Source organism: Acomys russatus, chromosome 12 (assembly GCF_903995435.1).
Source record: "Acomys russatus chromosome 12, mAcoRus1.1, whole genome shotgun sequence".
Taxonomy (NCBI): Eukaryota; Metazoa; Chordata; class Mammalia; order Rodentia; family Muridae; genus Acomys; species Acomys russatus.
The window spans coordinates 6,494,622-6,509,876 of NC_067148.1; positions in this window are offsets into that span (position 1 = coordinate 6,494,622).

The window sequence follows — 15,255 nt, forward strand, 5'->3', positions numbered from 1 at the left end:
TACACACAAACACACACACACACACACACACATTCATACATTCAAAAATATACACACATAAAAACCACATTCATACACACATACACATATTCATATAAACACACAAACACATTCACACACACGTGCACACACACAAGCACATATACGTTCACATTTCCACATGCACATACATGCAGACACATACACATGCAGACACATACACATGTGCGCCCAAACATATACAAACATATATATTCACAAACAAAAACACACACAAACACATACACATTCACACACATACACACATTCACACACAAAAACACATGCACAACCACACATGTGCACATACACACACATACACATTCATACCACACACATATACACACATATATACACACACTTAAAAATAACAAAACAAATCAATTTTTTCAAGGGAAGAAAAAGAAATTTTCCTCTTATGATTTTGTCCTAGATCTACAGATGCACATATCTGTTCAGGAAGAGAATATGTCAGCTTTACTGTAAAATGTTCATCATCAGACTTTCCTGATATTTGTTAAAATTCGGCATCAATAAAAATACAACTTTTTGCCAGAAAGTGGACTGTTGACTAAATTATAAGAAGTATGCTCATCTTTTACTTTATGTGAATCCAATAACAACTATTTCAAAAAATAATTGTAGAAAGTTGTATGGACTCTGAATTCAAATGATAAAAACATCTGAACTCATTCAATCCTTAATCTCAAAATACAGTACTCCTGCCTCCTCCCACCAAAAATGTTTAGGAATTGCATGTAGAATGAATATATGATTTTTATTTAACAACATTTACCTTTTAAAAATAATGTATTCAAAGTGTTTGGATCAGTTTTCCCACCCACAACTCCTCCTAGAGCCTTCCTACCTCCTCAAACTTAAAATACCATGCCCTTTATTTCTATCTTTCTTTAGAAAGAAGGCAAACAAAAACAAAAACACAGATTTGTTTAGAAACAACAAGAAAAATCATGAGGAAGGCAGACACACACACACACAAATACAAATAAAATCAATTAAAACAGCAATATGTGGGGGCGTTGGGGGAGGAAATACCCACACAAAACCACGTGAGACAAACTTCTACTTAGATCCATTGAGTTTGTACTGTGTCCGTCATGTACTTCTGAGAATGGCCCCTATCCGAAAGTACAGTTAATATACCAAACAAGATTTTTGGAAAAAACTAGCTTTTCCTTTGAAAGGTGAAATAAATTGAGAGTGAATCTTGGTTAGGGGTGGGAGTCCATATCCACTTCCCCCTCTCAGTGCTAGGACTCCACTATACCATTTAGTTTAGCTATTTTTTTTGTAAAAATAGGAAAAAATAATATTTACCTGAACTAAAAAAAAAGGTTTAATTCTATGACAGGTACTAGCAAATGGAATTTGAATATAAAAAGGGATGACTGTAAAATATAATTATAGAATGGATATTTTAAAATCATAATTGTAAAGTTTTGGTACTAGAATATTTATGGCATGATGATATAGAGAAAAATTTTGTGGAACACTATGTATGACAAAAATTCAGCAAAAATGCTTTCTTACAGTTAGCAACTACTTCTTCAATCACAAATGTTTCTCCACTTAAGCATCACAAATGATTATCCAATTCCTATTGGGCAGCCTTAAAATGTACACATATCAGCAAGACAAATCGGATTCAGCATCAACATACATATACATACATTTGCAAATATACAAGTACATATACAAATATACATATATTGCCTTTTCATAAGTATATATACAAATATATATACACACACAAAACAAATCATATTAATTTTGAAAGGTGCAAGGTAAGGTGGGAAGGGATACAGGGAGGGAGTAGGAATAATGACACAATTATATATTAATTAATGAACAAAATAAAATTGAATGATTATTTATGAAAATGTGTATCTTAACTACTATGAGACTGAATGTACACTAACCCAATCAGGACAGGACTAAATATAGTAATAAAAAACAAATATTTCTCTTTCTTAATAAATAGGGTTCATGAAATGATTTTGTGGCTCACAATGAGTGTATTTTCCGACAAGAAAACAAATTGTCAGTGTAAGAGAGACAGCTAGATAAATAAAACTATTAAAGTTTTATGGGTGAAAACATTAATAAAACTGTTAAGTTATTGGAGGATTGCCAAGAAATGGATGTGTTGTTTATTTGAAATGTGATAGTAAAGAGTATATTGTGAAAGAACTACAAGATCTGTTTATAATATTTAGGCCAAATATAGAACGCTAAGGAGCTAGGCAATTGTGGGATATGCACTTAATTCCAGCACTTGGCAGGCAGAGACAGGAGTATATCTGAGTTTCAGGCCAGCCTGCCCTATGGAGTAAGTTCCACAACAGCCAGAGCTCCACAGAGAAAACCCTGTCTTGAGGTTTTTTTTTTTTTTTAATTTACACTTGTTACATCTCAATGGTTATCCCATTCCTTGTATCCTCCCGTTTTTCCCTCCCTCCCAATTTCCCATTATTCCCTTCCACTATGACTGTTCCTGAGGGGGATTACCTCCCCCTCTATATGCTCATAGGGTATCAAGTCTCTTCTTGGTAACCTGCTGTCCTTCCTCTGAGTGCCACCAGGTGTCCCCCTCCAGGGGACATGGTCAAATGTGAGGCACCAGAGTACGTGAGAAAGTCATATCACACTCTCCACTCAACTGTGGAGACTGTTCTGCCCATTGGCTAGATCTGAGTAGGGGTTTAAAGTTTACCGCCTGTATTATCCTTGGCTGGTGCCTTAGTTTGAGCGGGACCCCTGGGCCCAAATCTGCCTATCATAATGTTCTACTTGTAGGTTTCTAGAACTCTCTGGATCCTTCTACTTTGCTGTCCTCCCATGCTTCTCTCATCTAGAGTCCCAATAGGATGTCCTCCCCTCTGTCCCAGTTTCCTGGTAAGTGAAAGCTTTCGTGGGACATGCCCCTTGGGCTAGTATGCAGATATAAGTGCATATATACCATTTGAGTCTTTCTGCTTCGGGGTTAACTCACTCATTATGATCATTTCTAGCTCAATCCATTTATCCACAAATTTCGGGAATTCCTTGTTTTTAATAGCTGAGTAGTATTCCATAGTGTAAATGTACCACAGTTTCTTTATCCATTCTTCTACTGATGGACACTTAGGCTGTTTCCATGTTCTGGCTATTATGAATAAGGCTGCTATGAACATGGTTGAGCAAATGTCCTTGTTGTGTGCTGGAGCATCTTCTGGGTATATTCCAAGGAGTGGAATAGCTGGGTCTTGAGGAAGCCCTATTCCCATTTTTCTGAGAAAGCGCCAGATAGATTTCCAAAGTGGCTGTACTAGTCTACATTCCCACCAGCAATGAAGGAGTGTTCCTTTTTCCCCCATCCTCGCCAGCATGTGGTGTCGCTTGAATTTTTGATCTTAGCCATTTTGACGGGTGTAAGATGGAATCTCAGAGATGTTTTGAATTGCATTTCCCTGATGACTAAGGAGGTTGAGCATTTCTTTAAGTGTTTCTTAGCCATTTGATATTCCTCTGTTGAGAATTCTCTGTTTAGTTCCAAGCCCCATTTCTTAATTGGGTTATTTGGTTTGTTGGTGTTTAATTTCTCTAGTTCTTTATATATTTTGGATATTAGACCTTTGTCAGATGTAGGGTTGGTGAAGATCTTTTCCCAGTCTGTAAGCTGTCGCTTTGTTCTCTTGACTGTGTCTCCTGCCTTACAGAAGCTTCTCAGCCTCATGAGGTCCCACTTATTAATTGTTGACATTAAGCCCTGGGCCATAGGTGTTCTGTTCAGGAAGTTGTCTCCTGTGCCAATATGTTCCAGGCTCTTCCCCACTTTTTCTTCTAAGTGACTTAGTGTCTCTGGTTTTATGTTGAGGTCTTTAATCCACTTGGATTTGAGTTTTGTGCAAGGTGACAAATATGGGTCCAGTTGCATTTTTTTACACATAGACTTCCAGTTAGACCAGCACCATTTGTTGAAGATGCTATCCTTTTTCCATTGAATGGATTTGGCTTCTTTTTCCAAAAGCAAGTGACCATATGTGTGTGGATTCATATCTGGGTCTTCGATTTGATTTCACTGATCAACCAGCCTGTTGCTGTGCCAGTACCATGCTGTTTTAATTACTATTGCTTTATAATACAGTTTGAGATCAGGTATGGAGATTCCTACGGAGCACCTTTTAATCCCTAGTTGCGTTTTTTTGTTTTTTAATAGCCAACAAAAGACAAAACATAGTGAGAGTTTTTGGCATTTTCTCAAATATGACCTCCTTGATACTGTTCCTGTTACAAAGTAAGTTAATCTGGTACTCACTCCTCATTGCTATTTAAATAACTAAAGACACTCAGTTCTTGGTTATATCTCTGAAGCATTGTAATGTTTCTAAAATATTTAGGTAAATGTACCAATGGACTCTAATATTTAATCCTTATGCTATATTTATGTGAACTTGAAAAAGCTAGAGTTGCCTGAAAGAAGGAAACATCAATTGATATAATCCCTCCATTTTATTATTGATTGATTGATTGATGAGGATGAGGAGAGCTGCCCATTGTGGGTTGTGCCACTCAGGGCTAGTAGTACTGGGTTCTGTAGAAAAGCAGGTTGAGCAAGCCATTATGACAAGCCTGTAAGCAGCACCCCTCCTTGGCTTCATTATCAGTTTCTGCCTCTTGGGTCTTGCCCTAATTTAGTTCCTGCCCTGAATCCTGTCAATAATGGATTATCATGTAGAATCATAAACTAGATGATCCCTTTATACTCAACTTGCTCTTTGTCACAGTGTCTCACGACAGCAATAGAGACCCTAATATAACAAGATTTTTGTTAAATAATTATGCATATTTTAACTTTTTCAAACTTCAATTTATAATTTTAAGTGTTAAATCAACACTCTATCCAAGAATTAACAAATGTATTTATTATATGCTATAAAATTTATGTACCATATTAAGATTGTATATCAATGAACTTATATTATACTTAATGGTATTTCTTCTAGTTCTCTCAAGCAAGGAAAACAAAATATTGAATATTACATTATGTATAATTCACATCATTTTTATCAGAATGGAAAACAACATGTCTGACAAATTTCAAGCTATGTTGAAGTTAGGGTATACTCAGTCTGCAATATTACTTTTGAGTATAGATTGGCATATAAAAAATAGTACAAACTTAAGTTTATTAGCAATTAGTATAATTGTTTATGAAATAAAACTTACTTTATTTTTATTATTAGAATGATTTCAGTGTTGGTGTATGGTATTCTTAAAGATGTTATAGTATAAAATGAATTTCTAGTCAATTAATATTCACATACTTTGATACTAAAACATTTGAATGAAAGCTTTAAAAATGTCTTTGATAGCCGGGCATGGTGGGACATGCCTTTAATCCCGGCACTTGGTAGGCAGAGGCAGGCAGATCGATGTAAGTTCAAGGTCAGCCTGGTCTACCTAGTGAGTCCAGGACAGTCAAGGCTACACAGAGAAACCCTGTCTCAAAAAAACAAAACAAAAAAAAAATGTCTTTGATATCTTTGACAGAGTTAACATTATCAGGTAGTTTAAGCGCTTTAAGGCAACCTGAAGGTTTCCACCAAAAAAGACTGATTTCAGTTACTTTCCTAGTAGATTTAATATTTTACACCTTTATTAAATAAAATATGCAGGGAGGGCAACAAAATACAACCTTATTTTGTGTTTCTCCTCATAGGAGAATGAAATTAAAATTTTGGAAGAAAACACTACAGATTTTCTGAGTACGTATTCAGACACTCCAGCCATGTCTAAATCCAGTCCTGTTTCTCTCTTACTGTGTTGTGGACTAGAGCCATTAACTCGCTGTGACAGCATCATTATCATAAGCTTCTCTTCAAAATTATTCTTCCAATGATCTTTAAGGGAGTATCCAAAACATGTTATTTTAAAAAACTAACTTAAAGTACAAATGAATACTACTTTTAAAAATTTATATTACCGGTGATGAGTTCAAATACGAAAATATCCACTCTAGCTCTTTAATCTTTTATCAACATTAGAGAAAATTACTCAGTGATTTCAATTTATTCTTTGAAATGAGTAGACTAAATTACTGCTTTATTACATCCCTCATTAGTTAATTAAAACAGGTTACTAAGTGACTACTTATTGCTACTGATTTATTTATGTGTGAATGAATATGAGCACTCATAAACTGTAAAAGCTTAATCTCGCCTAAGTGCTTGGGTTGTGCTTTTTTTCCACCTATGAAATACTAAAAAGTGGGCATTAGAAGACATATTACACATATGTAAATATCAAAAGCTTTATTTGTCACAATGACTAAAATAAATGTCTCCAAGCCCCTTGATATTCGATATCTATAGAAGGCAAAACTGGGTAGCAGGGATTATTGAGTGGCACCAATTATACATAAAATTAAAATGCTAAACTAGTAACACTAGTAAATGAAAATATATTTCAATATCCTTTAAGATTTTTCATCAGAAAAGGAGGCAATTACTGTAATTTGTAGTTTCTAAATAAAATATGCTAAAAATATTGTTATTCTTATTTCTGTAGGTACACACCTTTCTTTTTGGTGGACAGCTTCTCTCTCCTACAGGTGACACTGCAATGAAACCCATCATCTTCTTGGAATCTCACTATCTTCAACATATGGCTTTCAAATAATTACATTTGCGTAGGTAATACACGACAGGAACATTGTCTATGAATGGAGTCATGTGAGGATATTTCTGAACATTTGTGAGAAAACTCCAAGAAACCAAGACAAAGAGTCATACGACCTCAGTTTCTTCAGTAACATGGAATTGCTCTTGATGTGTGTTTTTGTGTCCCTCCCAGCGATAGCTGGTAGAAGGTCTTTAACTGAGGTTGTTCACTCCAACTTGTTAGTGCTATTTGCTTACATGACTCTCTTGAAAAACATGCCTTTGTCTTATGCAATTTGTCTGATACATGTAGCTAGCCATTGTTACTGTACAGTTTACTCACGTGGCTCATCTTAACCCTCAGATGTCTGAATAAACTTAGCTATTGCATGAGACTTTAGTCCACTTCATTTTCTTCTTCATTCTCATGTCCCACGTCTGACGTCCCACTATAACAGCAAATAGTGCACCCCTGGGAAGAAGTTGGAATGAAGTGTTGGTAATATATGCATGGTTTGTTCAAGATAAGCTGGCAACACCAGGTGTTTACATTTACACTTTACTGGTGATAACTCAGCTTTATATTTTCTATTAGCCCCATGCTTTCTGTTATCTACAAAGGAGTCTGTGTGATGGAGATGTACATGAAGGAAGAATAAGCAATGGATTTGCTTGATAATTGCTCTCTATCCAAGAGGACCTATGATCTCCTAGTCTAAATCCTGAAAATATACATTTCAGAAATAAATATCAAATTATTTCTTGCCAAAGTAAGAGAATAAATTTTTAACAAATCAACATATTTTGTCTTTATTTGTCACTATCTGATTATACTTATTTTTAATATTTCAATTTTATGAGGTGAATTGTGTGTATTATCTATATCTGTATCTGAGTAGGATATTATTACATTTTAAATAAAAATGCCATTAATTTGGATATATGCTTGTGTGTGTGTGTTTAATTTGTACATGTGTGTAAGTGTGTGATATGCATGTGCATGTATGTGAGTCTGTAAAGTGCATGTGTGTATATATGTCCATGCATGTGTGTGTGTGTGTGTGTGTGTGTGTGTGTGTGTGTGTGTAATATGCATGTGGACATCTGTGTGAAGATAGGTCAGAGGACATCCTTTATGGAATCAGTTTTTCCTCCCTGATGTGCACTCTGGCGATTGGACTTCAGCCATTATCAGGCTTGCCCAGCAAGAATTATTACCTGGTGAGGCATCACATCAGCTGGCATAGGTGGAAATTTATTATTTAAGAAATGTAAATAAGAATAAATAAGCCCTTCCAGAGAGCAAGTTATGAGCTGGACATTCCTCTAAGTGCTTCTCAGGGCTTAGCTGATTTAATTTTTATAACAATCTGATATTGAGACTACAATTGTCTTTTGAATATAGATGAGGCAAAAGCCAACAGAAAGCTTCAGCAATACTATTAAATGGAAAATCTGAGATAATGAATAAAGAATGTTTTCCTCCAGAGTCTCTAGCTCTAAAATTCTCACTATAAATCCCAGAAATGAACACATTTATTTTCTTTTTTGTTATTCTTCCCAAAGCTAATAATTACCCATAAGATGTTAAGAAATAGCCATTTCGGCTGTTAAAATGGTAGATGTTCTAGAGAGTACATTAATTTTAACCACCATTACTTGTTAAATACATCACTAGTGAATACGTTCAAATGATTTCTAGCTTTTGTTATTTACTTATGTAACTAAATACAAAATTCATTGTAAGGCAGTTCTATGAGTTCATTCTGTAACTTTTTTTTTATGTCTTTGTCTATAGCATATTATCACCCTGACTGGGTGATTTGGAGCTGGACCATGAGCAATTTTAAGAGGCTATGTCACTCCTGGCTAACAAAACTCTGGGAGTCTCCAGCCCTGGGAGAACACAGTTACTGTCATCAGGGCCCTGTTTCTATCATGCAGTATTTTCTAACGTTTCATATTTTGTCTAGAAGCACACTTGTTCCTTTTTATTGCTGTCTGTACCAAACCTAATAATTAATGAACGTATTAACTGAAATATCCATAGAAAGTCTATTGATGATGTCTATGAGGTTTTCACTATCAGATTAGTTTTTTTTTTTTTTTTTTTTTTTAATATTGGACTTTTACCTGGATCATTCTTTAGTGGCAGGTTCTGACTAAGGACTAAGGACTGACTGGGAGCTACAGACCACAAGACCTGAAGAGATTCCTATGTGAGAGGGGTCTGCACAGGGCAGAGCACAGGTTGGTCTGACCTAGGGTCATGCAACGGCCCACAGAAGACAGGTGTCCAGTCCCCAGAGTCTGAATCCTAACCCACCTATGAACAGTAGCCAAGTACAAACTAGGTATCTGGGACTGAACTCTGGGTGGTGAAGCACTGGAGCTCCTAGCCTGGGGAAATCTTAGGAAAATGGGTGGACCTGACCTCAGCCCTCCCTACCCAGTGCCAGTCCACAGAAATACAGAGGTGCCACAGGGTGCCAAGGTGGCTGTGGACACATTATCCAGCAACAGCTGTGTGGTCTGAACCAGATTGGGCAGAAAATTAACTATCTGTCCCAGCTGAGTGTTCCTTCACATTTGAGTGGATCTGACCTGGCCTAGCCAGTCTCAACAGCCCACAAGTGTCTCCCATGCTCTTGGGAGAGCCTGGACTGGCCTGAGGGGATAAAGCAGACAATAACTTACCCCCCACCCCAGAGGGAATTCCTTCATGACAAGAAGGAACTGAGCAGCTACAGCTGTGAGGTATGAATGAGACCAGGCAGAAACCTAGCTACCTGCTCCAGCAGACTGTCCCTGCACATTTGGGTGGAACTGACCCAGATTAACAAGTTTTTACAGCCCAGCAGGGTCCACCACATTCTTGGGAGAGGCTGAACCAGACTGAGTGGATAGGGCTGAAATATAACTAACCAACAACAACCAGAAGGCAGTATTTGCTCTCTCTCTCTCTGGCAGATGGAACCTAGGCCCCAATGCCTGGATGGATCAGGCAGAAGCCTAAACAACTTCAATAAGCCAGCAGGGGTTTAGAAACTTTAGGGTGGTCTGAACCTAGGACCCAAAGCCCCAGGGCCTGAGGGCAGGGTATTCAAAGCCCAGCATAAGACAGGATAACTGGCCCTTCCTAAACTACCTTGAATTGATCCTGGAGCTGCAGAGCACCAGCACCTACTTCTGCTGACCCAGTGGGGAGCCCAGGGTATGGAGCAAAGTCCACTGGAGCTGAAACCAAATGTGAGAGACAGCAAGATGCCTAAAGGCCATCATAAAAAACACAAACAACAATAAGCAAACCAACATGACATCTCCAGAACCCAGCTATCCCAAAGAATTCAACCTAGGGAACTCAAACACAACTGAAGCACAAGAATGTGACCTCAAATCCTTAGTAATGAAGATGATAATGGAGGACATGAATAAAATCAATAAACAAATGCAGGAAGATGAAGCCAAACAGATTGCAGACATTAAAGAGGCCTATAGAGAGTAAGTGAAGAAATCACTGGAAGAAATTCAGGAAAATACAATCAGATGAAGGAAATCAATAAAACACTTCATGATCTGAAGAAGAAAATGGAAATAGTGATTAAATCACAGACAGAAGCTGGGAATGAGAGAACTTAGAGAAGAAAGCAGGAAATGCAGAGCTAAGTGTCTCTAAAAGAATTCAAGAGATGGAGGAAAGAATCTTGGAAGTAGAAAATACAATTGAAGAACTTGATGCAACCATCAAAGAAAAATGTTAAATCTGAAAAATTTCTGACACAAAACAGCCAAGAAATCAAGGACACTATGGAAAGACAAAAACTTGATGATAATAGGCATTGAGGAAACAGAAGACTCCTGTCTCGAAGGCCAAGAAAATATTTTCAACAAAATCATAGAAGAAAATTTCCCCAATTTAAAGAAGGACATGCATATAAACATTCAAGAGGCCTACAGAACACCAAATAGAATAGACTAGAAAAGAAAATCCCCCTGCCACATAATAATCAAAACATAAAATGTACAGAACAAAGAAGAAATATTAAAAGTGGCAAGGAAAAAAGGCCCAAGTAACATCTAATGGCAAACCTGTCAGAATTAAAGCTGACTGTTCAGCAGAGAGCATAAAAGTTAGAAGAGCCTGGACAGAGGTTCTGCAAACTGCAAGAGAACACAGACACCAATCCAGATTACTATAGCCAGTGAAATTTTCAATAACCATTGATGGAAAACACAAGATATTTCATGGCAAAAATAAATTAAAACAGTATCACCCAAAAGTCCATCCCTACAGAAATTACTTGAAGGAAAACTCCTGCCAAAAATGACAAACTACAACCAAAACAACATAGGAAATAGATAACTTCACTGTTGCAAAACATAAACATACAAACACTCTACTGCAAACAACATCAAAATAAAGGGACTTAACATTCATTGGCCATTAATATCTTTCAATATACATGGTCTCAATTCTCCAATAAAAAGACACAAACTAACTGAATGGATGCATAACCAAGACCCAAAATTCTTCTGCCTTCAAGAAACACATCTCAGGCACAAGGACAGACATTACCTCAAAGTAAAAGACTAGAAAAAGGTATTTCAAGCAAATTGACATGATAAGCAAGCTAGTGTAGCCATTTTAATATCTAATAAAGTAGAATTTTAACCAAAGTTAATCAAAAGGGGCATTGAAGAACACTTCATACTCATCAATGGTAAAGTCAGTTAAGATGACATCAAATTCTGTACATCTATGCTGCCACAAGGGCACCCACATATGCAAAAGAAATATTAACAAAGCTTAAAGCACACATTGATGTCCACACATTAATAGTGGGAAACTTCAACACCCCGTTTCACCAAAGGTTAGGTCATTGAAACAGAAACTAAACTGAGAAATAATGACACTAACCAATGTCATGAATCAAAGATATCTACAGGACTTTTCATGCAAACACAAAGGATTACACCTTCTTCTCAGCACCCCATGGAACCTTCTTCATAATTGATCATATAATGCATCACAAAGCCAGCCTTGACAGATAGAAGAACATTGAAATAATACCTTGGATCTGATCTGATCACCATGGTATAAGGCTGGACTTCAACAACAACAGAAATAACACAAAACCTACACACATATGGAAACTAAACAATCTCTACTTAATGACATCTGCATCAGGGAAGAAATAAAGAAATTAAGGACTTCTGGAAATTCAATGAAAATGAAGGAACAACATACCCAAATTTGTGGGATACACTGAAAGCAGTGCTAAGAGGAAAATTCATAGCACTAAGTGACCACTTTCTGAACAAAACTCCAACAGCCCAGGCCTTAAGGTCAGTAATTAATAAATGGGACCTCATGAGACTGAAAAATTTATGTAACGAAGAAGACACTGTCAACAGAACAAAGCGAGAGCCTATAGGTTGGGAAAAAAATCTTCACCAGCCCTACATCTGACAAAGGTTTAATATCCAAAACATAAAAAGAGCTCAAGAAATTAAACACCACCAAACCAAATAACTCAATTAGGGAATTGGGCTCAGAATTAATACTACTCAGCTATTAAAAACAAGGAATTCCCGAAATTTGTGGATAAATGGATTGAACTAGAAATGATCATAATGAGTGAGTTAACCCAGAAGCAGAAAGAATCAAATGGTATATACTCACTTATATCTGCATACTAGCCCAAGGGGCATGTCCCACAAAAGCCTTCACTTACCAGAAAACTGGGACAGAGGGGAAGGCATCCTATGGGGACTCTAAATGAGAGACGCATGGGAGAACAGCAAAATAAAAGGATCCAGAGGGTCCTAGAAACCTACAAGTAGAACAATATGATAGGCAGATTTGGGCCCAGGGGTCCCGCTCAAACTAAGGCACCAGCCAAGGACAATACAGGAGGTAAACTTTAAACCCCTTCCCAGATCTAGCCAATGGTCAGAATATTCTCCACAGTTGAGTGGAGAGTGTGATACGACTTTCTCATGTACTCTGGTGCCTCACATTTGACCATGTCCCCTGGAGGGGGAGACCTTGTGGCACTCAGAGGAAGGACAGCAAGTAGCCAAGAAGAGACTTGATACCCTATGAGAATATATAGGGGGAGGTAATCCCCCTCAGGAACAGTCATAGGGGAGGGGAATAATGGGAAAATGGGGGGGGGGAGGAATGGGAGGATACAAGGGATGGGATAAACATTGAGATGTAACAAGAATAAATTAATAATAAAAAAAAAGATTAAAAAAAAAAACAGAGAATTCTCAACAGTGGAATATTGAATGGCTGAGACACACTTAATTAAAGAAACTGCTCAATGTCTTTACTCATCAGAGAAATCCAAATCAAAATGACTCTGAGATTCCATCTTCTACCCATCAGAATGGCTAAGATCAAAAACTTAAGTGACAGCATATGCTGGTGTGGATGTGGAGAATGGAAACACTCCTTCATTGCTGATGGGAGTGCAAACTTGTATAAATCCTTTGGAAATCAATCTGGTGCTTTTTCAAAAACCTGAGAACAGGGCTACCTCAAGACCCAGCCAGCTATTCTACTCCTTGGAATATACCCAGAATATCCTTCACCACACAACAAGGACATATACTCAACCCTGTTCATAGCAGCCTTATTCATAATAGCCAGATCCTGGAAACAACCTAAATTTCCCTCAGTTGAAGAATGGATAAAGAAATTATGGTACATTTACACTATAAAATACTATTCAGTTTTTAAAAACAAGGAAATCCTGAAATTTGCGGGCAAATGGATGGAACTAGAAATGATCATCCTGAGTGAGTTAGCCCAGACCCAGAAAGACTCAAATGGTATATAATAACTTATAATTGGACACTAGTGCAAAAAGGATGCCCTATGAAAATCTTCACTTACCAGGAGATTGGGATAGATGTGGGGACTTCCTATTGTGACTCTAAGTGTGAGAAGTGTGGGAGAATAGAGAAATAGAAAGTATAGAGGGTCCTAGAAACCTACAAAAAGAACATCATGTTGGGCTGATATGGACCCATGAGGGTCTATTCAAACTATTGTACTGACCAAGGACAATACATGCAATAAACATTGAACCCCTATTCATATCTAGCCAATGGACAGGATATTCTCCACAGTTTCTGGAGAGCATGTACTGACCCTGTCATAAACACTGGTGCCCCCTAATTGACCACTTCCCCTTATTGAGGAAGCCTGGTGGGACTCAGAGAAAGGATAAGCAGGCTACCAGGATGAGACATTGATAGACTGTGATTATATGGTGGGGCGAGGGAGTCCCCTTCTGTCACAGACCAAGGGGAGGAATATAGGGTGAAAAGGGGTGGGATGGAGGAATTGTAAGATACAATTGAGCACATAGTAATTTAGATGTAATCTGAATAAATTATTTTAAAAAAAGAAATGTCCAGTCTTCACCAAGATTTCTCACAGGTTCTTTCACAATGGGCAAATCTTTTTATTTTTAAATATTGTACTATATAGTTTCAAGAGAAAGTGAGCTGCTTTTTTTAATTTGAAGATCACCTATAATTGGTCATCAATAATATTTAATAGTTATAGTAAAAGTTACAATGACAATCATAGTAATAATTTCTGAGAGCTTAATTACTGTCATACCATGTACTGAGATTTATATAGATATGTTAAATTTTTGAAATGATGAGCACAAGTTGTAGTGCACTCAAAAAAATAAAATCAAAACTTCATGTATAAGAAAACCTAGAAGGAAGTGTTGTAGCATAGAAAAAAGTATTAGCCAAGAACCATGTAAAGATATATCTATCATGTCAAAGGAAAAATCATTGTTGCCCCAAGTAACAGTTGTTTCAAAATAGCTTTACAACTATTTGTCCCTTGAAAATAAATTAAAATAACCTTTTTTAGTTGTTTTTTGTGAATTACATCCCATCGGAATTTATTTAATTGGTTCATTTTACTTGTGTATATATGTCCCATGTCTGTTTGTATGAGTACATGTATACATTTTCAGGTATGTGCACAGGGGCCAGAAAAGGATCACATATTCTTCAAGTAGAAGAAAAGAAGTAATAAACAAAAATATTAGAAAATCATCACTATTTTGGATGAGGTTTAATGGAAAGGCCTAGCATATTTAAAATTGTCATATAAATTTCAACTTACAATATTTGCAGATATTTAACAAGAATAATTTAACAGTATTTAGGAAGACAAATTTATATCCTACATTTCCATTGTATCATTTAGCAATACATTCTTTTAATTTCTTATTTAAGTTTATATCAGGACCACAGATTCTCCTCCCACCTCTCTTCCAGACTGTTCCCCAACCTTCCTTCCCCACATCCCCTCTGGCTGTCTTCTGTCTTCAGAAAAAGGGAGGCCTCCTAAAGATATTAACCCTCCTTGGCATACCACATTGAAGTAAGACTAAGTGTATTTTCTATTGAGGCTAGAAGAGGCAGCTCAGTTGGAGGAAAGAGTCGCAAGAGCAGGTAACAGAGTCAGAGTGATGGGAATGCATTCTTATAGCACACTTAACAAGCCAATTTCTTCAGCAAAAGAAGGTTATTT